Source organism: Giraffa tippelskirchi, chromosome 11 (assembly GCF_054371585.1).
Source record: "Giraffa tippelskirchi isolate mGirTip1 chromosome 11, T2T-mGirTip1v1.2.pri, whole genome shotgun sequence".
Taxonomy (NCBI): Eukaryota; Metazoa; Chordata; class Mammalia; order Artiodactyla; family Giraffidae; genus Giraffa; species Giraffa tippelskirchi.
Window position 1 is genome coordinate 51,943,246 of NC_137285.1, and position 24,814 is coordinate 51,968,059.

The window sequence follows — 24,814 nt, forward strand, 5'->3', positions numbered from 1 at the left end:
AATTATGACCTGAGCAGGGGAAAAAAAAACCTGAAAAAGAGTCATGGAACACAATGGACAGTGGATTTAGGCACAGTTCTTAGAGCTTAGACTGACACCCAACTAAGGAGAAGTCACCAGCTCCAGAGTATGGAGCCCTCTCGATACATACTGAGAAGGATTTCAAAGTTGCTATGGACCAGAGTCTGCTGCCTTCTTCCTATTAGTCTCTTTTCCCCATGGTACTGTTTACGGTCATTATTCTGTCTGAATTCGACCCACTGTATATTGACTAGGTGTGGGTCAATTAACATATAACTTAGTTCCTAGGCTTCTGGATCAAGAGGAGCTACATCTGTACACATGTGGAGAGAGTCACAAGATTTAGACTTTGACCCTAATGTCATATTGGTTTGTCTCTCTTGAGAGAGGAGATGAATATATTTTGTATGTAGAAGGAGAGAAATACACATTTGGGATCAAAAGGGAAGATTGTGGTTGACTGTATTATTGTCCTCAAATATTATTGCTTTTTGCGGGGAGGATTATGCCTCCCCATTCCATCTATATCAGGCTTGGTCATGTTACTTGGTTTGAACAAGGAAATATGAGTAGAAACAGGAAGCTATTTCCTCCTCTCAGGAAATAGTTTCTTCATCAGCTTATGTCCCAGGACAAAATGATCTGCAATAGATTGGGTCATGAGGTAGGAAGGATATATAACAATCAAGAATTAGACTTTTCTTTTTATATGTTCCTAAGACTATGGGTTCATTTGTTATTGCTGCATAAGTTAGCTGATTTGATTGATTCTCTTTCTTTTTCTCTATATTTTGATTTTTTAAGGCAACATTTTGATCATAGGGCATCCTGTATTTTTCCTCCTAACTTTAATTTGAAACATTTAAGAAAATTCAGCAGTGGTCTTCAAAATATAAAGACAAATCAATTTTTTATTCTTAAAATCAGCTGAAAAGTCAGGTGCATGAATGTACATAGACAAACAAAGATGCTGTGAAAGAGACGTTGGCAGTCATTTGGGGTTTTTCCCCTTAACTTTTTCCAGGTGATAGTTGTATTTATATCATGGCTTCATGAGTTAATTAAAATTAATCTAAAAGAATGATACAACTCTAGTTGATTTTTCAAGGCACTTCTGACTTCTAATGCATTCTTTTATCACTTGTGTTCCAATAATTAAGATTTGTCACCCAAAATGGTGGGCAGCACAGAGAGCTTGAACATTCTTCCTCCATTTCTTGTTACTCTTATTTTTTTTCTCTTTATTAAAATAAGAGAAAATCTACTTATTGACTTAAAAGGACTAAGAAAAATATATTTACAGAAATATCAATAGATGAGGAGAAGACAATGGTAACCCACTCCAGTACTCTTGCCTGGAAAATTCCATGGAGGAAGGAGCCTGGTAGGCTACAGTCCATGGGGTCGCAAAGAGTTGGACACGACTGAGCGACTTCACTTCTTTCTTTCTATAGTTCCTTTTGGAGAAGGAAATGGCAGCCCACTCCAGTGTTCTTGCCTGGAGAATCCCATGGACAGAGGGGCCTGGTGGGCTACAGTCTATGGGGTTGCAGAGAGTCGGACACGACTAAGCAACCATCACACACACACAAAGATGAAGCACGCATGCTTTAAAAAATCTGTTGTATGACTTCTAATGGTTTCTTAAATTTATTTTTAAACATTAATGAAACTGACATTTCTGTGGCCTTTGAACTAGGCTTTAGCTTTCCAGGAAAAGTAACTCAGATCTGGCTACTTATGGCAATTAAATGACTTAGAGAAAGGCTTTTAACAATTTAGAGCCTGTCAAACTAAAGACATCATCTAAATGTTTTTGAAAAGATTTTAATTTTACTATCCCTGTCCATGTGGGAAAATAAAGTTCATGGAAGAAATGCCATTATTGTGTGTCTTATTTTAAATTTACACAAAAATTCTGTCAGACCTTCTGTAAGCTCCCTCATCAAGACAAAGTTTGAGAACTGGGAATTATTCCTTCAAGAAGAATCAATCAGAAAAATATGTGAATTTATATTTCTTCAGAATATAATTCAAGAAATAATTGCTCGCTCAATGATTTACTTATTGACTTTTATTTTTAAGCATCTATATTATATATAACAGTATAGACAAATGCAACAAAAAGCAAAATATAATGTGATTAGAAATAGCTTAATGTAAGTCAATTTCCTTTCAATAATTTTAGGACAGATAAGTGAATTTTGATTTTTTTTTGGTAACAGTAACTCTTCATTCCAAAGTGTTGATGAATCTAACTGTCTCTTAACTTGCTCCGAAAGGCATGTTATCTTGGCTTTGGATTTAATTTTATGAAGTAATGTTTCCTAGCTTCATAATAAACATTTTATTTCCAAGGGACTCAATCAAAAAGGAAAGTATATATTCATGTTTCAGTTCCTAAAAATTCCTTTAGATGTCTCTGTTTTGTGTCTCATCAGAATCAATACTGCAGGCCACTGGGAAAGACATTGCCTGAAGCTGGCTTTCTAACAAGTTGAATTTGTCCTTTAAGGACAAACATGGCTCATTGAAAACAATTTAACAAAGTTAATGAAAGAAAAATATGGATGATGACATGCAGATAGATACATCATTACTACTTCATAACATTTATAAGCCAAAAAATCATCTTTATTGCGAAGATGGCCTTTTTTACTTAGCTTGCAGGCATTTCTGCTGCATAATGCAATTTTAATAATTTTTGGTTTTATAATACAACCTGCATTTTTATTAGAGGATAGCCATTCAAGCTGAAATAACAAAAAAATAGATCTACAGAGCTCTTTATCCTATGACTTATCTTTTTAAAGGATATAAAATATTGAAATGACTCTGCTTTATTACACATGTGTGCAAAATTATAAATTTAAACATTCTAGGAAATAGTGATGTGTTTGGGAAGGGAAAAAGGCCTCTGAAAATGTTGTTAGACTTATAGTTAAATGTGGATTAAGTACACTTACTTTACCTTCTTTCCTTACCAAATCCCAACTAAAATGATATTAAAGCAATAAAGAGATGCTTGATTCAAAAAACAAGGAGAACATGAAATTTTTAAAACAGTCACCAAAATATTGGTAGATGGAAGAACGAAGTGAAGACAGCTAAAAGGCCGATACCTACAGATGGAGGGCAACAAGAAGCAGGTCACAGAGCTCCAGAAGGCTCTAAGGACCTTTGAAGGAAAAAGTTGTGGGGGAGACAAAATTAAAAGCCTTGATGAAAGTTGTGTATAAAGAGCATTTTCTTCCTCGCGACACTGCCCACAATGCCGGTGACCCAATCAACTGCTCCTTCCCCAAGCCTTTGTAAAAGATAGGAGATTTGTCTCTTAGAAAACTGAACCTAAGAAAGTTTGAATTTGGGGACATCAGAAACAGTAGAATAAAAGATGTGGTAATACAGGGATAGAGGACATAAGTGAACATCCAAATATTATGTAATGATAAAGGCTTTGGTCTTCTCCCCTCCTTCAGCATGCAGAATGTGGGCAGTGGTGGTTTATACGCAGATACTGGCAGATTTCCTTCCAAAGAATTTGATTGGCTAAAGAGGAAAAAAAATCTACATTTTTCTGACATTTCTGTTTCAGAAAAGCAATGAAGCCCACCAACTGGGATGGTCTGCCACTCAAAATGTGACTGTATAACCAAGGACCACTGGAAATATGAAGAAAGCATCTCATATGAAAGTTAAACATGAGAGCAAGATGAAAGGAACTCAGAAGAAATAAAGTCAATGTAGAAGCAGATAAAAAAATGATAAGGAATCATTAATATTCTTAGGGACTCAGGGAATATATTTTATCTTTGAAGCAATAATAGGAAGTTATAAAAAATTCAGAGAATAAGAAAGTCATAAGAAGTAAAAATATTTTAAGCAGAAGTAAAAAATATAATAGATAAAGTGAGGATTTAAATTTAATAGATAAATTTAAAAGATAAAGTGAGGATATTTGCAAAAATTAGAACAAAAAGTGAAAGATAAAACAAATAGAAAAATTTTAATTAGTGGAACAAGCAAAGACAGAACGTTCAACTACTAGGCCTTTGAGAAAAAGAACAAAAACAAGAAACAAAGATAGGGAGGAAAAAACTTAAAGAAAAACTATGAGAAGATTTCTAAGTATTTAAAGCAAAGAATTACTAGGCCCAAAGAGTCTTGTGAATCTTCAGAAATGGGTAATAATAAAATGAACATCAACAAACAATATCATGATTTTTCAGAACCTTAAGCATCCAAAGTGGAAGTGTTAGTTGTGTAGTGTAGATAGTAGTGTAGGGCTCTATCGTGTCCAACCCTGTGTGACTCCATGGACTGTAGACCACCAGGCTCCTCTGTCCATGGAATTTTCCAGGCAAGAATACTGGAGTCAGTAGCCATTCCCTTCTCCAGAGGATCTTCCCAACCCAAGGATTGAATCTGGGTCTCCTGCATTGCAGGCAGATTCTTTACCATCTGAGCCAAGAGGATCCTAAAAGCAGTCAGAAAGAAATTACAGGTCACGCTTGAAAGTTGGTCATCAGACAATGGGCAGTTTCTTCAAAATCCTGAGGCAAGATGAATTACCATCTAGAATTCCATGCTTAGCCAAGTTGTCAATCAACTGTGAGTGCAGAGTATTATTTTTAGATGTGTGGGATCTCAAAAAATGGCTCTTCTGTGTACTGTCTTTCAGGACATTACCAAGAGAGTGGGCTCCACTAAAAAGAGGAATCAGTAGTATGTCCTATATGAAACTTGTTAAGGAATTAAATTCTTCACAAGAAAAACAATTTTTTTTATATTTCTATTTCTTTTATTTTCTGTCTGTGTAGATGATTTTTTGATTTGTTGTTGCTGTTCAGTGGCTCAGTTGTGTCTGACTTTTTGCAACCCCAAGAACTCTAGCAGGCCAGTCTTCCCTGTCCTTCACCATCTCCTGGAGTTTGCTCAAACTCATGTCCATTGAATCGATGATGCTGTCCAACCATGTGATACCCTGTTGCCCTCCTTCTCCTTCTGCCCTCAATCTTTCCCAGCATCAGGGTCTTTCCAGCTAGTTGGCTCTTCGAGTCAGGTGGCCAGAGTATTGAAGCTTCAGTTTCAGCATTAGTCCTTCCAATGAATATTCTGGGTTGATTTCCTTTAGGATTGACTGGTTCGATCTCTTTGCTGTCCACGGGACTCTTAAGAGTCTTCTCTAGCACCACAATTCAAAAGCATCCATTCTTCGGCACTCAGCCTTCTTTGTGGTGCAACTCTCACATCTGTACATGACTACTAGAAAAACCATAGCTTTGACTATATGGACCTTTGTTGGCAAAATGATGTCTCTGCCTTATAACATGCTGTCTAGGTTTGTCACAGCTTTTCTTCCAAGCTGATGTAAGATGATGGATGTTCACTAAACTTGTGGCCATCATTTCATGATACATGTAAGTCAAATCATCATGCCATACACCTTAAACTTGTACAATGGTCTTTGTTAATTATATCTCAGTAAATGTGGAAGAAAAAAACAAGGGGTCAGACAGAAAGGAAGGAAGTCCATGGATCTGGAGCAAAGGACTACAAAACAAAAGTGAGGTGAAAGACTTGTCTAGGTGATGGTGAAGGGAAGTCCCAGCATGGGAAAACTAAGTCAGAAAAAGAAAATTAGCCCAGAGGCCTTCAAGAGGTTGGCTTCTGAAGTATTTAAAAACAGAACTGATATATTACCAGCTGTGGCTTTGACAGTTGAAAATTATGCTTTGACCAACTGCAAGTCAGGGATGTAATCAAAACAATATTTTTGTCTTCCGTTGTCCCTTTACAGTTTTTTTCAGGGTCTTCTGGATAAATTCCCAGAAGTCCACATTGCTAACTGGCTCACTCTTAGAAGATAAAAAGTTCTAGAGGCAGTAACAAATTTGGAAAATGTCAGAATGATGGGCATCACCATGTGCTTTCAGCAAAGCCTTATTAGAAAGAAGTGATCTCAGGAAAGAATTGGTAATTTGAAAGCAGAAATGAAAGCAATTAGAGAAAGACCATAAATTTTTTTATTTTTAAATTTTTTACAAGTTCCCCAAGTTTGTAAATCACTTTTTTCTCCTTCTCTTTTTGCATAAAGATAGATTACATTTCCCAGCCTGTCTTGCACAGAAGTCATATGAGTGGGTTCTGCCCAAAAGAATGTAAGAAGAAATGATTTATGATACTCTGGGGACTGGGTCCTAAACATTTCCAATGTAAGAAGCTTTGCATTCTTTCCCTTTCCAGCAGACTCATGGAGAAAAACTTGGTGGCCCAGGAAGCCACATGTTAGTGATAGTGGAGCCAGAAAGTGGAAAGAAATTGGATCTCTGAACCATTGCTTGTTGCTTGGAGCAGAGCTCCCTGCCAATCAAGAACAGACAACTCATGTGGTCAAAAAATAAACTTCCGTTGTCATGCTATAGCCAAAAAAATTAGCAAAACTATCCTTTGGAGACTTGTAAGTGACCATATATCTACTCAGCTCATAGTTTTAGGGAAGGTTTGGAAAATGTCAGAGTGGTGGGCTTCCTCATGTGCTTTCAGCAAAGTCTTATTAGAAACAAACGATCTCAGGAAAGAATTGGTAATTTGAGAGCAGAAATGAAAGCGATTAGAGAAAGACCAGAAATTTTTTAGTTTTTAATTTTAACACCAAAAACATTTGTATTGGGGTATAACCAATTAGCAATGTCGTGATAGTTTCAGGTAAAAGACCACAAGTTTGAGCTCTTGAATTTTAGACTTTCGATTTTAAATATGCTCTCAATATGTAAATTTTGGAGTATTTGTTCCCAGACTGTAACTAAGACTCTGCCTTTGGTTTAACGTTCAGTCTCCATTTCCCACCTGGGGAGGATCTGCTGCTTTCAGGGGGAAAAGAGCCAGTGTTTTTACTACCCTTTCTGCCACCTATCTGCCATTTTTGAGCTATTATTACTGATGCTGTGGCTTATGGGAATGGAGTTCAGTGGGAGGAAGGGAATAGGGGGCAGAGAATTCCATACCTGCCCTGGTTTGTTGTAAGACTGGCAGATATTTGGAGCCAGTTTTCCCCTTTTAGCTGCTTTGGTGGTTCTGCAGTGTAGGCATGCCTCTTGAGCTTGTCTACTCAGCCCTGAGTTTAGGGAGCCACTTTCTACTGTCTCTTCCTGTTAGAAGTAAACTACCCCTTACCAATAGTCCTCTTGGTCAGGGCTACAAATGGCTCAAGGCCAGCTCTTTCTGTGAGATCTACATCTCCTCCACCAAAAATACTTTTAATTTACTCCATTGCCGCATCAACTACCCCTCTTGCCTTTCGTTAAAGCTTGCTCCTTGGGAAAAAAGCTATGACAAACCTAGGTAGCATATTAAAAAGTAGAGACATCACTTTGTCAACAAAGATCCAGAGAGTCAAAACCATGGTTTTTCCATTCCTCGTGGATGGATGTGAGAGTTGGACCATAAGAAAGGCTGAGCACCGAAGAATGCTTTTGAACTGTGGTGCTAGAGAAGACTCATAAGAGTCCATTGGACAGCAAGGAGATCAAACCAGTCAATCCTAAAGGAAATCAACCCGGAATATTCATTGGAAGAACTGATGCTGAAGCTCCATTACTTTGGCCACCTGATGAGAAGAGCTGACTCGTTGGGAAAGACCCTGATGCTGGGAAAGATTGAGGGCAGGAGGAGAAGGGGACAACAGAGGATGAGATAGTTGGATGGCATCACTGACTCAATGGACACAAGTTTGAGCAAACTCCGGGAGATGGTGAAGGACAGGAAAGCCTGACATGCCACAGTCCACGGGGTCACAAAGAGTCAGACATGACTTAGCAACTGAACTGAACTGAAATCTTTCAGATCCCTGTACCCATCTCTCCCACTCCGTGGAACAAAGCTTGAGCTCTCTAAGTTGTCCTAGTGAAGCCCTTTTTGCAAAGGTTAATATCCCACCCTTTCCCCTTGGAAAAAGTGAAACTCACAGCCTAACATCTTGAGTGTGCATGTATGTGCACAGACAGACACAGACACACAAACACATACACACACACATACACACCCTTCTTTGCAAATCATATCATCTCCAATCTCTTGCCCCTTTTTATATTCTCCTTTGGGTATGGCCTGACTGGTTCTTTGATACCCCTTTAAAAAACCTGCATTTTTGTTTAACACTTCCCTTTGAAATTTCATATATACTATTAACATATTGCTGTGATTTAGCTGGAATGTCCATTTTAGACTGTTAGACTGTATTAAAAAAAAAAAACTTCTGTACTTCTGTTGGAAGATTGTGGGAAAGAATTAGTTATAGGCACGCACGTACACAGGAAACAAATATGCAGTAGGGATATTGAAAATTAATCAGTTTTAAATTACACACAAAGCCAAAAGTTTTATAAGAAAAGAAACTATCTGCCATTTCTCCACCCAACCTACCGTTCTCACTATGGCAAGCTACTCCTCACCATTCAGTGAACACAAGCAGTGGGGATGGAACATCTCAGTCTTAAGTATTCTTGGCAAATCAACTTCCTCTCTATAGAAGCATGAAGGTGATGGTTGCCAGAGGTGCCTTTTTCCACATCAGATTGCCCACTCTAAAATACTAAAAACAGCTGAACAAAATGCATTCTTTTGTGTAACTGGTATCTTTTCCTTAAAAGTTTAGTCATGGTTAATGGACTCTTTGTCCATTCCATTTCTGAAGTTAGAACTCTCCACTTCAGCCCTTTTCTCTGGGTCATTCTTCCTGACATCTCATCATTCACTAAGTATATTCAATTCTATGTTGGTTCAATGGCTGACATCCTAGGACACTAGAACATTAGGAGTGATGTGGCCAGATTGTTACCCTAATTCTGAACTATCTCATAAAGAAAACATGAGAAAATAATAAGCACAAGTAAGAAAGTCTACATCTAACTGGGATAAAACATTTTCAAAAGATGTGATTGACAAGGGCTAACATCCCAAAATATACAAACAGCTCATACAACTCAATACCAAAAAGCACTCAGTTGAAAAATGGGCAGAAGACCCAATAGACTTCGCCAAAGATGACATATAGACAGCCATTAGCCACATGAAAAACTGCTTATCATTGGTAATTATCAGAGAGTTGCAAGTGAAAACTACAGTGAGGTATCACCTCTCACCAGTCAGAATTGCCGTCATCAAGAAGTCTACAAATAAATGCTGGACAAGGTGTGGAGAAGGGAATCCTCCTACACTGAGAGAATGTAAGTTGGTACAGCCACTATGGAGAACAGTATGGAGGTTCATTAAAAAACTAGAAACAGAGTTAACCATATGATCCAGCAATATCACTCATGGGCATATATCTGGAGATGAGACTAATTCAAAAAGATACAGGCACCCCTCCATTCATGGCAGCACTATTTACAATAGCCAAGACACGGAAGCAACCTAAAGGTCTATGGACAGATCAATGGATAAGGAAGATGTGGTATATATATATAATGGAGTATTATTCAGCCATTTCCCTTCTCCAGGGGATCTTCCCAACCCAGGGATTAAATCCAGGTCTCCCACATTGCAGGTGGATTCTTTACTAGCTGAGCCACAAGGGAAGCCCAAGAATACTGGAGTGGGTAGCCTATCCCCTCTCCATCAAATCTTCCCGACCCAGGAATCGAACCGGGTGGGGTCTCCTGCATTGCAGGTGGATTGTTTACCAACTGGGCTATCAGGGAAGCCCTTTATTCAGCCATAAAAAGAATGAAACAATGCCATTTGCAGCAACATGGATGGTCCTAGAGAATATCATACTAAGTGAAGTAAGTAGAAAGGGAAATATCATATGATATCACTTATATGTGAAATCTGGGCTTCCCCGGTGGCTCAGTGGTAAAAGAATTTGCCTGCAAATCAGGAGACGTGATTTTGACACCTGGGTTGGGAAAACCCCCTGGAGAAGGAAATGGCAACCCACTACAGTATTCTTGCCTAGGAAATCCCAGGGACAGAGGAGCTTTGCTACAGTCCACGGAGTTGCAAAGAGTTGGGCACAGCTTAGCAACTAAACAACAACAACAATATGTGAAATCCAAAGGATGATACGAATAAACTTATTTACCAAATAGAAACAGACTCACAGACATAGAAAACAAATTTATGATTACCAAAGTGGAAAGGAGGGAAGGATAAATTAAGAGTTTGGGATTAGTAGAAACAAACTACTATATATGTAGATACAAACTACTATATATAAAATAGATAAACAATAAAGTCCTACTATATAGCATAGGAAACTATATTCAATATCTTATAATAATCTGTAATGGAAAAGAATGAAAAGAATGTATATACATATACATATATATGTAAAACTGAGTCACTTTGCTATATAGCAGAACCAAACACAACATTGTACATGAACTATTGAGCTTGTGCCTGCAATGCGGGAGACCTGGGTGCGATCCCTGAGTTGGGAAGATCCCCTGGAGAAGGGAACGGCTACCCACTCCAGTATTCTGGCCTGGAGAATTCCTTGGACTGCATAGTCCACGGGGTAGCAAAGAATTGGACATGACTAAGTGACTTTCACTTCACTTCACTTCACTTTGTTGCTTAATCGTGTCCATGTCCAACTCTTTGCGAGCACATGGACTGCCAGGCACCTATGTCCATGGGCATTCTCCAGGCAAGAATACTGGAGTGGGTTGCCATGCCCTCCTCCAGGGGATCTTCCCAACCCAGGGATCAAACTCAGGTGTCCCACACTGCAGGTGCATTCTTTACTGTCTGAGCCACCAGGAAAGCCCAAGAATACTGAAGTGGGTATCCTCTCCCTTCTCCAGGAGATCTTCCCGACCCTGGAATCAAATCAATTCTGCTTGCTTTGCAGGCAGAATCTTTACCAGCTGAGCTACCAGGGATAAATCAATTATACTCCAATAGAAAAAGAAAAACTATGTTGATAAACGTTCCCCATCTTTTTCATCTGCAGAAAATACTTATTTTGCAGGTTAAGGTTTTCTATCAGTCGGAATGAAGGATTACTATTACTGGTTTTCTCAGTTCACATAGGTGGAATTATTTGTTCCATTTTCTGCGATTATGCTGCTGTTAATAACACATTCTATATTGTAATTGGTGTGCTAAGTGGCATCTTTCACACTGTAAGAACTCCTTATGGTAAGGATCTTACTCACTTTCATGTCCCCATGACTAAGAACAATGGCTAGGACAAAGGACTCAATAAATACTGAATGAATGAATAAATAATTGAATGAAAAAATGAAAACTAGGATAAAATCAAATATGATTTACTTTTGTCAACATTTTAAATCTTACTATAATGGTTGTACGTGTCTGTCTCCTCCTTTTTATTGTGAGTGTTAAAGAGTATTAATATTTTTTTGCTGATTCCATTAGCTTCAGCATTTAACATTGTATCCGGGGCCCAAAATGTATAGTTGCTCAGTGAATGTTTGTGAAATGAAAAAATGAATGCATTAATTTATGAGATGTGCAAGATAAGCACCTGTATAGTTGGTGTCTCATGCTTTTGTTATGCCAACTCTCGTCCTCATTTTTTAAGACAAATCTGTAGCTGAAGTCCTAGAAAATGACCCATGGGAGTACCTTCTCTACTATCACCTTCTAAAATATCAATTTTTTTTAAGATTATGTTTGTTTTTTCTTCTTTCCTCTTTTTATCTTATCTCTTCTTTAACTCAGATCTTGAATGAAGACCATGTTAACAAGTGGTGTCAGGATAAGTCTTTTATAGAAGTGATACTTTGGTTTATAAGCATCCTCTTCTTTGTCCAGTTAATGCTATTTGTGTTGGATGAGTTAATGAAAATGCCCGAGGCATACAGATAAAAGGACTAAAGAGCAAGGTTGTTACATGGGTTTCCTTCCTGAATAAGACTTATTGTAGAATGTCCCTGGCCTTAAGTAAAAATAGATATCATATTAGCATTTTCAAGGCCCTAATCTTATATTAACACAAATGCGCTGCTCTTGTTTTAACCCTGGCTTAATACTGCTTGACATTACAAGTACACTCAATCCCCATTTGGGGGCAAAAAAGAACAAATTGCTCTTCCCTGTTCACAGGAAAGATCTAGTATGTTTGTATATAGAGATTAGCTTTGTATTGCAATTTCTGAAACCAGTTGCAGGCCTACAGTTTGCTTCTCTGCCCAAAAGACAAAAAAGTCCTAGGAGGACGAATTTTTAAGGTCAGACTCTTACAGGATATTTGAAAATTTAGTTTTCTCCCAGCTGGGGAAAAAAAATTATCCTATAAAAACCAGAGTCAAGGAAAAATTTTAACATATCAAAACTGGCTAAATCTTTCACGCTCAATTGTGCAACAGAGCAAAATGAGATGAGCGTATTAGTGGCAGTTGAGAAAAATGGCTTTTTAAATTCCGTTTTTTATGAGAGTAATTTAGGAAGTGTTGTATAAGAGTCATTAAGTACAAAATACCATCAGTGTCATTGTGAGTTGTATTCTGTTTTCCGTTTGGCTCACTGAGTGACATTTGTTGTTGTTGTTCAGTTGCTAAGACGTGTCCGACTCTTTGAGACTCCAGCACCGAGTGACATATGATACCTTGAATCTGATGAAGGAGCTTTTTTAGAGGCTTAAAAGGAAAGGTAGGGAAGCAAACTCTCCAAGCAGCACAGTTTCTTGGGAAGGGGGCCCCCGAAACAACATTTGCCCGCCATTAGAGGAAGTCTTGCTTCCAACCCATGAATGGAGTAAAACCAAGAAGAATCTCCTTGTAAGATGGCTGAGCAGTTCCATGGGAAAATCAAAAGGGATGGGGGCAGGGCCAGGGAGCTCCTGGAAGATGATTTCAAGCAGAGACAGGAGTGAGAAATGCACTTGTAGCTCCAAGTCTCCAGGAGCATTACATCAGTTGTTGTTTTGGGTTGGGATGAAAAGGAAAAAATGCGTCCTTCCCCCTCACCTCTGCTGGCCTGAAAAGTTATGGTGTGTGAAGTATCATTCCTTGTAAATATTGTTTTGAAGATCTAACCAACTAGAGAGAGTTAAAAACCCAACAAAACAAACTAGAAAGCCAAGATCTCAGGGGGAAATATATTTTTATGAGTCCCTGTTTATTGAGTACTTGTTGAGTCCGGTACACGATGACCAATTTAATTTGACCAGATACTTCTATTTGTGACTGGCTTAAGGTCATGTTAAAGTTTACCACATGCCTTGGCCTCAGAGTAAAGCCTCAACACTTCGTACTTGTACGATAGCACCCTCCTCTGTTACGGAAGTTTTCTCTTGTGGCCAGTTAGTTCCTTGGAAAATTTGCCACGGTTGTCTCATCTCCAAGCCTTGCTTCTGAATGGATTTTCCTCTGGATTTCCAATGGTAACCAAAGACTGAGCCAGCTGGGCTTTTACAGTTTGGGTCAATTACCCTTCTTCTGACTCACACGAATGACCTCTTCTCTAAATCTGTAGCCTCCACCCAGCTCTCTGAGGCTGCTGTAACTGCATTCTCCTGTTACTGGACATTTTCTTTTTTTTTTTTTTTTAGTTAACTTTTATTGGAGTATAATTGCTTTCCAATGTTGTATTAGTTTCTGCTGTACAGCAAAGTGAATCAGCTACATGTCTACATATATCCCCTCTTTTTTGGATTTCCTTTCCATTCTGGTCACCACAGATGGATGTTTCCTCGAGGATCTTCTGGTCTCCTTGGTTGCAGATTCTGTTGTAGCCATCACAGAGTTTTATTTGTTTTTCTGGAATTTTTATGTGCTGTACGGTGACATCTGCACTGTTGTATGTGCGTGTGTGTTTGAGTGTGAGAGAGGTTTCCTTTTTCTCATGCCAAAACACACTGCTTGATTCACCCTTCGCCACACTCTTGGCAGAAACATCAGGGAACCCTCACTGCTAACCCTGTTGCCGTATCAGGGGCTGTAATGGACAGACGCCCTCCAGACTTGCCTCATTCATCCTCTGTGCCGCTCCTGTGTTTGCAGAACCTCAGCAGAATGGCCTGCATACTCAAACAGTGCCATGCTAAGATGGGCTGGGGCAGAGGAAGAATTTCCAGTTAGAAAAACGTAAGATGGTAACTTACCATTCTTCTGTATTTAATGCAACAGAATCCATTTAAACATCCTATCATCCAGTTTATGGTATCATTTTCATGTATGCATTCATTCACTCCATTATTTACTCATTAACTCATCTATTGCATATTGAGATCTAGTCTCTGTGAATACATTTAGAAAGAAGGTGTAGCAGTTATCTGTCGGCATAATAGTGCTGCATTGCACTTTTCAGCAGAAAAGCTAGTAGCACACAACAATATAAACATTTGTTTAATTCATAACTCTGCTGGCCAAAGAGGTGGTTTTTCATGTCTGAGCCAGGCTTTGCTGATCTCAGCTGAACTCACTTATTTATCTGTCATTAGCTGGCAGTTGGACTCGCTTATGTATCTGTCATTTCCTGGCAGTTGGACAGGCTGATCTAGGAGGACCTTGGCTAGGAGTGGTGAGACAGCTTGGATTTCTTTCATGTGGCCTCTCATCCTTCAGCAGGATAACCTGGCCTTGATTCCATGATGGTGAGGATCCAAGTATAATGGGAATGAACAAGACCTCTTGAGGCATAACCTTAGAAATGGCTCTAAGTCCCTTCTGTCATGCTCTATTAGCCAAAAGAGGGTTCACGGGAAAGCTCAGATTCAAGGTCAGGGTGGAATGGATGGAGAATAAATGCTATCTTTTTAAGGGATGAACTGCAAAATCACATGAAAAACACATGGGTTCAGAGAGGCCATTTAGGCTCCCATGCGTTTGACCTACCGCACGGAGACAGACAGGCAAGCCCCGTTTAGAATATAATGTAATAAAGCCGATAAAAGGAGTATGTGTATAGTGGTAAGGGGGAAATACGTCTTTTAACTATATGATTCTACCTTCAATAAATTGTTTTAAAAGGAACAAGAGGAAGAAGGATGTAGGAAAGAGGCCAATAAACAATTCTTGCTCTCCCTTTTTTCCCTTTTCCCACCAGCACACACAAAGACACTCATTGTGGGGATCTCCGTGGTGCTCAAGACTTGCCTGGGCAGTCACTCCAAGGATGTAGGCCTGAGCCGTTTGGAGGTCAGGTCCTGTCTGCAGAAGTGATGTGAATGCATGTATGCTTTCTCTGGTAAAGGAGATGCCTTTGGAAACTAAGCTCTTACTGAAAACTTCAGATGCTTTCCTGGGTCTTCAGGGAAGGCTTTTCTGGGTTACTTTTTTTGTTTTCCAAGTCAGTAATGGACACTAAGCTTCATTTCAGCTTCTTGTTCTGCATTTGTCACTTGGTCTTATTAGATTTCTAGACCTCACTTCTCTGTTTGATTTAGACTCCTGTCGACTCCCAAGGCAGAGAGGGCTGCCTGCTGTATTTTACAGAACTTAGTAAATGCTAGCTGTAGGTTGAAATCAATGAATCTTACACTTTCTCATCCTGCAGCTCAGAACTTTCAGCATCATACCAATAACCTCTCAAAAAGTCGATTGCTGTGTACCTTTGGGTATTGTCACAGGAAAAGAGCCAATTAGAACTTCTTGACTGCTGTTCCCTTGGACATCACCAGAACCCTTAGTGATGGAAAATGAAGAAGAGAAGGAAAGTGACTGTGTGGTTGAGGGGACTGGCTAACTGTAAGAAGTGTTTCAGATTCTTGAGTTACAATTTGCTTACCCTTCTGAACTCAGCAATATTCTGTTTTCAGAAGAAATAAATTGAAAAGGATTACACATTTCTAGATCTAAAGGTCTTATATTACTGGAATGACATTGCAGTCACATTTTCTTTATAGATATTTAAGAACAAGGTAGACAAACACATGTGTGTTAGACTAGGTGCGTTCTGTGACGCTGTTTACCAGAAAACCTTTTTTGAGATTATTAATATTTCTTACTTCTTTGAGATTATTAATATTTCTTACTTCTTTGCTTTTGACACACTCATCTTAATTTAAGTCTAATTTCTTCAAAGAGTATTCACGAATTTGCATACTGCTTACCCTTCATATCTGAGATTCTGTTCTGTGGATTCAACCAAAGCATAAATCAAAAGTATTAAAAAAAATCCAGACTAGGGATCAGCAAACATTTTTCCGTAAAGGGCCAGATAGTAAATATTTTAGGTTTGCAGACCATATGGTCTTGTTTACAGCTATTCAACTTTGCTGTTGTTTAAAAGCATCAATAGACAATATATAATTAAATGGACATGTCTGTGTTCCAATAAAACTTAACTGATAAAAAAGGAAGGAGGGTCAGATTTGGCAGGTGGGCTATAATTTGCTGACCCATGTGTTATATTCAAAGTGCTGAAAAGAATTTCTTTTTTAAAACATTTTCAGAGGAAATTTCAAACAAAGTAGCCAGAAGAGTCTAAAAGATCCCCATGTATTATCAGCCAGTCTCCACAAAAAAAGAAACTGCTGCCATTCATGTTGCATCAATACCTCAACTTAACCCTGCGCGAACGGGGAGGATGCCTGCTCGCCCCATCTGCTAGACTGTCTCCCTCTCAGGTTCTCCTATACTCAAGTCTCTGTCCCAACATCCACTAACTAGAAAGCATTGTAACTTGCATCTTAGGGACAAGTTGACATCAAGTACTCACTTTCCTAATAAGGAAGTTAGAACAGAAAAGCCCTAAAACTGTAGCTTTGGAAAATTTTGATTACGTGGCTTGAAGAAAGTATCCTCTCATAGTCATTACTTTGTGTGAAATCCCTAATGGAAATTACCTGCCTTCTCCATGCCCAATTTCCAGAAGTTTGACAGAGATGAATTGCGTATTACTTGAGATGCTTTTATAAAGACAAAATGAAATCTGGTCAACTAAAACTAAAGGAAAAAATGTTCAAGGAAAATTGTCCCTCTTCAGTAAAAGTCCTAGAATGCAGTTGTAGTCTCATTAATTACCACAGATAATCAATATTTTATTTTAAGTTTGTATCCATTTCAAAATCCCAACTATGCCTAGCTCATTTAAAATAACTTTGTTTAATTAAAGCTAATTTTTAATCAGCCTCTTAAGTGTTCATGAGAGGATCTGGAATCAATCAGCAATTTTATAAATGTTTATTGTTAACTTTGATAAATATTAATTTATCTATGCCTTCAAAGATAATACATTTATAATGAAAAAGTCAAAGCTAAATCAAAAATAAAAAGTGGTTTGATTTACTTATTTTGTTTTTTTAATAGCATAATTGGCATAAAATATTACATAAGCTACAGGTGTACAATACAGTAATTCATAAGTTTTAAAGGTTATATTCCATTTACTGTTACTACAAAATACTGGCTATATCTCTTGTTTTTATCTTATACTTAATAGTTTGTATCTCTTAATCCCATACCCTTATTTTGACCCTTTCCCCTTCTATCTCCCTACTGTTAACCACTAATTTGCTCTCTATCTGTGAGTCTGCTTCTTTTTTTATTATATTCACTGGTTTGTTCTATTTTTTAGACCCAACATGTAAGTGATATCATACAGTATTTGTAAATAAGTCAGACAGGGTTGCTATCTGCCTTAACATAATATCCTTCAGATCCATCCATGCAAATGGCAAAATTTCATTATTTTTTGACTGAGTAAGTATTCCATTGTATGCACACACACATGCACACATCACCCTCCTTGTCCATTCTTCTGTTGATGGACACTTAGGTTGTTTCCATATCTTGGTTTTTGTATATAATGCTGCTTTTAACATTGGGGTGTATATATGGGTTTGATTTACTTTTGGTCTTTGTGTATAACTGTAATATACACTGTCAGTGCCCACCACATCCTAGGTATTACTATTTGAGTGTACTCAGCTCACTTCCATCTGCCAGTATCAACACTTATACACACCTGAGGGTTTTCTCTGACTCACAGAAGCCAATTCCATGATATGTATGACAGATCAGTAGTACCATTGCTAGAGAATTAACACCTCCCAGCTCCAGGAGTAGACCTCAGCCAATGACTCTTGAGCATGTCAATGTGAACATTCTAATTCCTGCATCCTATAGGAGGGAATTGGGTTCCCCTGGTGGCTCAGTGGTAAAGAATCTGCTTGCCAGTGCAGGAGACACAAGATATGTGGGTTTGATCCCTGGGCCGGGAAGATCCCCTGGAGAAGGAAATGGTAACCCATTCCAGTATTCTTGCCTGGGAAATCCCAAGGACAGAGGAGCCTAGCAGGCTATAGTTCATGGGGTAGCAAAAGAGTCAGACATGACTTAGCTACTAAACAACAGCAGCAACAAGGGTGGTTATCAAAGCATAGAAGTAAGAGTGGCCCTGCTTGCCATTACTTGTAGTAAGTAATGCACTTGATTGATTCAGCCTCCCATCACTGCAACATCAGGTTCTGTTGGTCTAGAGATACTGATGTCAAGGGGAAGGATATTTTTACCAGAGTGTATGGTAAAAGTTACAGTAAATTAAAATATGGCTATCACCTAGTCATTGGTGTTTCTCATGCCAGTAATTGCTGGGGTGATTGACTTTATTATCAAGAGGAGACAGGTTTGCTGTTTCTTAAGTAACGATCTACATCATCAGAAATGCCAATCAAAGTAGAGGGGAGAGAGATGGTAATAGCATGGAAAATTGAAGCATGGGATGGTAACTTATTCCCCTGAACTTTCTGGTTTTGCTGAACTCTTTTGTCTAGATAAAATGTCTAGACATTCTGAATGATCACCACATTGAAGAACACTAACTAACAACACTAACTAACTAACACTAACACTAACTAACAAGAATAAATGTGGGCATGGATAGACCTATAATACAAGGGAAGCATTGTTGGAGGCGTTGTCAGTGCCCCATGCATAGCCTTTGGATTTGAACCATTTCAATACATTCTAGTGCCCTTCTAGCTGTTAGTATCTGCATTTCTATGCATGGGGGCTTTTTGTAGAATCAAATTAAAATCACAATGAGATACACTTCACAATTGTTAGAATGGCCATCATAAAAAGGACAAGAGATAATAAGTGCTGGTAAGGATGTAAAAAAAAAGGAATCTTTGCGCATTGTTGGCAGGTTTATAAATTGGTATCATTACTATAGAAAACAGTTTGGAGGTTCCTACAAAATCAAATAGAACTGCCATGAAAAAGTGAAAGTGTTAGATAGTCATGTCTGACTCTTAACAACCCCATAGAATGTAGCCCGCCAGGCTCCTCTGTCCCTGGAGTTTTACAGGCAAGAATACTGGAGTGGGTAGCCGTTGCCTTCTCCAGGGGATCTTCCTGACCCAGGGATTGAAGCCAGGTCTCCTGCATTGCAGACAGATTCTTTACCATCTGAGCTGCCAGGGAAGCCCATATGATCCTGCAATTCCACTTCTGGAGATATATCCAAGGGAAATGAAAATACTCACTTGAGAAGATACCTGCATCCTCCATTTGGAGAGCTATTATTTACAACAGTCAAGACTTGGACACAGTTTAAGTATCCATTGGTAGATGAATGGATAAAAAATTGTGATATATATATATAACAGTGAAAGTGTTAGTCACTCAGTTGTGTCTGACTCTGCGACCCATGGACTGTAGCCTCTGTCCATGGGATGCGATTCTCCAGGCAAGAATACTAGAGCAGGTTGTCATTCCCTTCTCCTGGGGTGTATGTGTGTGTATATATATATATGAATATTTTTCAGCCATAAAAAATGAGACCATGGATAGATCTTGAAGGCATTATACTAAGTGAAGTAAGTCAGACAGAGAAAGACAAATACCGTTTGATCTCACTTATATGTAGAATCTTAAAAAATTTATCTGTTAAAATAATATTTAAAGTTTTCTTTTTCTTTGCAGCAACAAAATATTTAAAACTTTTTTTTAAAACAAAATTTAAGAAGTGATGTTTTCTGGTTATATTACAGTTAATAGCTTTCTTGAACCGGGAGATTTTTATTAGAAATAACTTGATACATGTACTAACTAAAATAAATCTACATACTATTTTATTATTTTTTTTGCTTGCTGGTGAAAAAATTAACATGTTGGGTTCTATTTCATGTGCAAATTATCAGATAAACAAGTGAATTAAAGAGCTTAAGACTGGCCTCATCATGCATTGTTGGATAGCCCTTAAACTCAATTATTAAGAATCCAACTTACTTAGAATTTCACAGAAAGCTTAAATATGCTGTAAACTTGACAATTTCTTTTGTTGCTTTCTCCTTGCAGATTCAGGATGGTGATGACCCTCAAGGAATTAAAAATATATTTGCATGTTTCAAGCATACATTGAAGGTTTAAAACATATGTTTTGGAAGCATTTCTCTAGCAAGTGATAGAATTCTATCTGCCAAGAATCTCAGAGGGCTTGGGTAAGAGTCTTTAAGTACGCATTTTTCTTTTCTGAGCAAAAAGAGAACTAGATTAAATCTCATTTGTTAGTTGTAGAGTTACAGGAACACTTTGGCACGTTATTCAGAGAAATATCTGTCACATTTCTACCTAGCCCCACAGATAAAATCTGCTGATTGTAAACTCAGATTTAACTCCTGTGACTTCAGTTGACAGTTGATAAGGCAGGCGGTTGACTTTAATTTGACAGGCCAGACTCAATTTGATTTATGGTGTGACCCAGGTTGCTGGTGCAGAGGAAAGTTGATTTGATTGTTTTGGTTGCCTCCTGACAAGGTTTTCCTGACTTCATTCCCAGCCAAGCATCTGAGCTACTTTCTTTCCTCAGTTCTTTTCAGGCATGCTACACTGACAGCTTTATCAATACATCTTTTTCCTCTTTTCCAGAGCTACTACTGTTTCATCCGACCACTAAATTAAAGCCATATCACGTGAGAATTTTCCCCACTTCCCCTGACCTTTCTTCCTAAACACTGGATCTCCTGGGACCTTCCCAAAGCTAGTGATGACTTCTGTTTGCATAAGGACGGTACAGCCATGAAGTTTTTTTTTGTTAACTTTTTTTTTCTGATTTCAAAAGCAATGTAGACTTAAAAAATTAACTGCTAAAACACTATGAAATATGGGATATGAAAGTGGAAAGTCATCCATTATTCCATCACTCGAGAAGTTTAATGTATGTTATTGTAGATTTTCTCCCACTGTGGATCGACTTTGAAAGGGATTCTGTTATATATTCTCTTTTGTTACTTGAATTCTCCATCACACACATTGTGGTCCTATAGAATATATACAAAATTATAATGTTTGTTACTCCTTGAGAGGGTGTGGGTTTGTTTAATTATTCTTTACTGGAATTCATTTGAATTGCTCTTTCCCCTTCTAAATATATTTACTAATTTTCTGTTATAAAAGGACACTTAGTTTCAGTAATGGAATTTCCTCACTGAATTCTAGATTAAGACATACTGTTAAAAATACACACAGATGTGTACACACAAATATACAGTATTAAGATATTTAATAATATCTTAATATTCAATAGTTTCAACATAGGTATTAACTAATCCAAAAAAATCTCAACCCAAGAAATCTATTTTCTGCAATGATTAAAATACGTTGACTGATGCACAAGTGTGAAGAGACAAAATTTTTAGACAAATACATCTTATGTGAAAGTTAACCATGCAAAGGTTCAGGCAAAATGTCTGACTTCATAAACTCTCTCAAGTTTTTCCATTACAAAGTATTATAATCCTTATCCTTCTTCCTTTATAAACCTTAACTGGACATGTAACTCTAACATTTAGCTTTAGCCTCATGTTTAATTTGGTTCCCAAACCAAAGCTCTTTAAAACCACAGTCAACTGGTTTTTCTTGTTTTTTAATTGGTGGAAAAATGTTTTACATTTTTGTGTTGGTTCCTATCATACAACAACATGAATCAGTCAATTTTATATATATATATATTATTTATATATATTTATATATGTAAATTCATATATATATATATATATATATCTCCCTTCCCTCTTGAGCCTCAGTCCCCTCCTCCCAACCACTCTAGGTCATCACAGATAGTCTGGCTGGGCTCCCTGTGTTATTTAGTAACTTCCTACTATTTTACACATGATAGTGTATATATTTTTGAGAACCACGTCATCTTCCCTTTGGACATGATTCTCAAAAGCTTAATATTTTGCCTCCCAGGGAATACTGGAGATGTCTGGTGACATTTTTGGCCGTCCCACTGGGAGAGAGGCAGTGCTACTGGCATCCAGGAGATAAAGACAGGGATGTTGTTAAGTGTCCTACAGTACACAGGACAGGCCCTGCAAAGAGAACTATCTGCCCAAACTCTCAATGGTGCTGCTTTAGAATGAGGGTATCAGCTCACTGCCTCCAAGCTGATCCACAGGTAGTTGGTAAATACTGTACATATACAGCCACAGTCACAGAAGATTTGTGCTTGTTACCTCGCTTTGTTTTCCTCCTCAGAATAATTGAGTTGAGCAGCTGCTTTGAGAACCTCTAGTGATGGCTAGGGAGTGATGGATTCTCTCACTGTGTTTGGTCTTGAGTTGAATTCTCCAGACTCACATGTTGAAGTTCTAACCCCCCAGCACCTCACAATGTCACCTTATTTGGAAATAGGGTCATTGCAGATGTAATTAGTTCAGACGAGGTCATTAGGTTGGGCTCTAATCCAACATGACTGGCGTCCTTAGAAAAATGGGGAATTTTCCCACAGACACATTCACAGGGAGAACACCATGTGAAAATGAAGGCTGAGGTCGGGGGTGATGTTTTGACAAGTCAAAGAATGCCAACAATTGCCACTAATTCACCAGAAGCTTTGGTACTTTGTTTCTTGTTGGATTAGGTTTCATTTAAGGATGTATACATAAAATGCATGTTAAAGATGGAAACTTAGAGAAATATTTTATCTCGTTATGTTTCTTATAAAGTTCCTTTCTCTGTCTTTTAAGTTTTCGGTTAGGAGTTGTTTTCGCTCAATACTATCTTTATCTTATCTTCCATTTTTTACCCATCAGCCTCTGCTTCTAAGGATGTTACTTCAACATCTCCTACTCAGACCAACAAACCCTTTTCCTCTTTTCCATCCTATATCCTGTTTTTTTCCCACTGAAGGAACGCCATTGTTTTTAGCATGCTATGGTTTTAGCTCGTATACTTTTGACACTTCTTTTTGGAATCATGGTATGACGTGCTTGTGAATGCTCTTCATTTCTAGCCAACATCCTACCCACTTGTTTTCATTTATTGTTCATTTCAAATCGTGCCTTTTTTTTTTAAATCTATGTAGGTAGAGTTTGATCTTTCCAATAGCCTAAAACATACTATCCACCTTCTACTTACAACATTTCATATAAACATCATTACATTATTTTGAATTTTCTTTTCTTCTCGGACATATAATTCCAAACTGTTACTCTTAAAACCAATTTTAATATAATTTTTATTATATAAAAACAAGATAATATACAAAATGCAATGAAATATATATTAAAATTTGGATAATCAGGGGAATAGTCCCCATTTCCCTTTTCTGCCATTTTACAAATAAGGAAGCTAAACCAGAGTGTATGTTTTGTGAGATAGTTTTGTGTATATGTGAGGTGCAGGAGTAGGAGAAAAGGAGTTGGAAAAGATGAGGGTTTAAGATAAACGATGAGGAAGGGAGAGCAGGAAGTCAGCTCCCTGACTGAGAAAAGGTCACAAAGGAGGAAGTGAAAGCAACAGAGGTTGAGCTCCCAGCTCCATCATCAAGTCCTGTGTCTTTTCCCACAACTCTGGAAATTCCTGTCTATTACAATTAAAGTAAGGGGACTTGTTTAGAGAAGGTTTGGATTTTCCCCAGCAGTTAGAAAAGTTAACAGTTTATAGAAACAGCTCGCCCATTCCTTTTTCAGGATTGACATGGTTGGGTGTGGCCAGCACATGGCTCTGAGATTGACGTGTCTAAACCTGTTTGTTTCTGATACTTCAAAGAATCCTTAATAACTAACAAAAGGTTCTTTATTTTGGCTTTAAGGAGCAATGCAAACACAACGACTCACGAAATTCTGTAGGGGTTTATGAAGCCTGCTGCAGTATACTTTACCCATAACAATGCCAACCCAGAAATAAGCAATGCTTTCCTATATTTTGTTTGGAAAATTAGAATTTTTGTTTCTAATTCTGTTGAAAATAGATATGAATCAAGGACAAGTGCTAATGATTAAGTAGAAATTACGAACCTAAATTTCAGACTCAAAAATTTGGGGAATTTTTGTTTTTATAGAACTCTGATTTTGTCATTTTACTGAAAATCAAGAGTATAATTAAGCTAATTAGCATTTTAAAATCTGATTGGAGCAGATGTTTTAACTCTCTTAAAGGAGCTATAACTCCAGATATTCCAGTTGTATGTTAATAATCAAATGTTATCAAAATATTTTCAGAAAGGAACTCTACTTAGGCACTGTTTCCAATATTTTCAGATTACTTTACATATAAAAAAGTAATAAAATTATATATCTTCAGTTCAGTTCAGTTCAGTCACTCAGTTGTGTCCGATTCTTTGTGACCCTATGAATCACAGCACGCCAGGCCACCCTGTCCATAACCAACTCCCAGAGTTTACCCAAACTCATGTCCATCAGGTCGGTGATGCCATCCAGCCATCTCAATCCTCTGTCGTCCCCTTCTCCTCCTGCCCCCAATCCTTCCCAGTATCAGGGTCTTTTCCAATGAGTCAGCTCTTCACATCAGGTGGCCAAAGTATTGGAGTTTCAGCTTCAACATCAGTCCTTCCAATGAACACCCAGGGCTGATCTCCTTTAGGATGGACTGGTTGGATCTCCTTGCAGTCCAAGGGACTCTCAAGAGTC

The 24,814-nt window shown here is 38.0% G+C and overlaps 1 protein-coding gene and 1 long non-coding RNA gene across 2 annotated transcripts in view; both read left to right on the top strand.

Moving 5' to 3' along the window:
- Positions 1-409: 409 nt before the first annotated feature.
- Positions 410-2,382, top strand: LOC145527314 (uncharacterized). Its single transcript, XR_014069659.1, has 2 exons — positions 410-1,198; positions 1,540-2,382. It is a non-coding gene; the product is annotated as an uncharacterized LOC145527314 (long non-coding RNA).
- Positions 2,383-14,443: 12,061 nt separating this feature from the next.
- IL15 (interleukin 15) overlaps positions 14,444-24,814 on the top strand; it is a 318,782-nt gene continuing 308,411 nt past the window's right edge. Inside the window, exons 1-3 of the mRNA XM_081543549.1 lie at positions 14,444-15,649; positions 20,238-20,380; positions 20,808-20,851. The gene's annotated coding sequence lies outside the window, so the exon portion shown is untranslated. The remainder of the gene's footprint in view (positions 15,650-20,237; positions 20,381-20,807; positions 20,852-24,814) is intronic.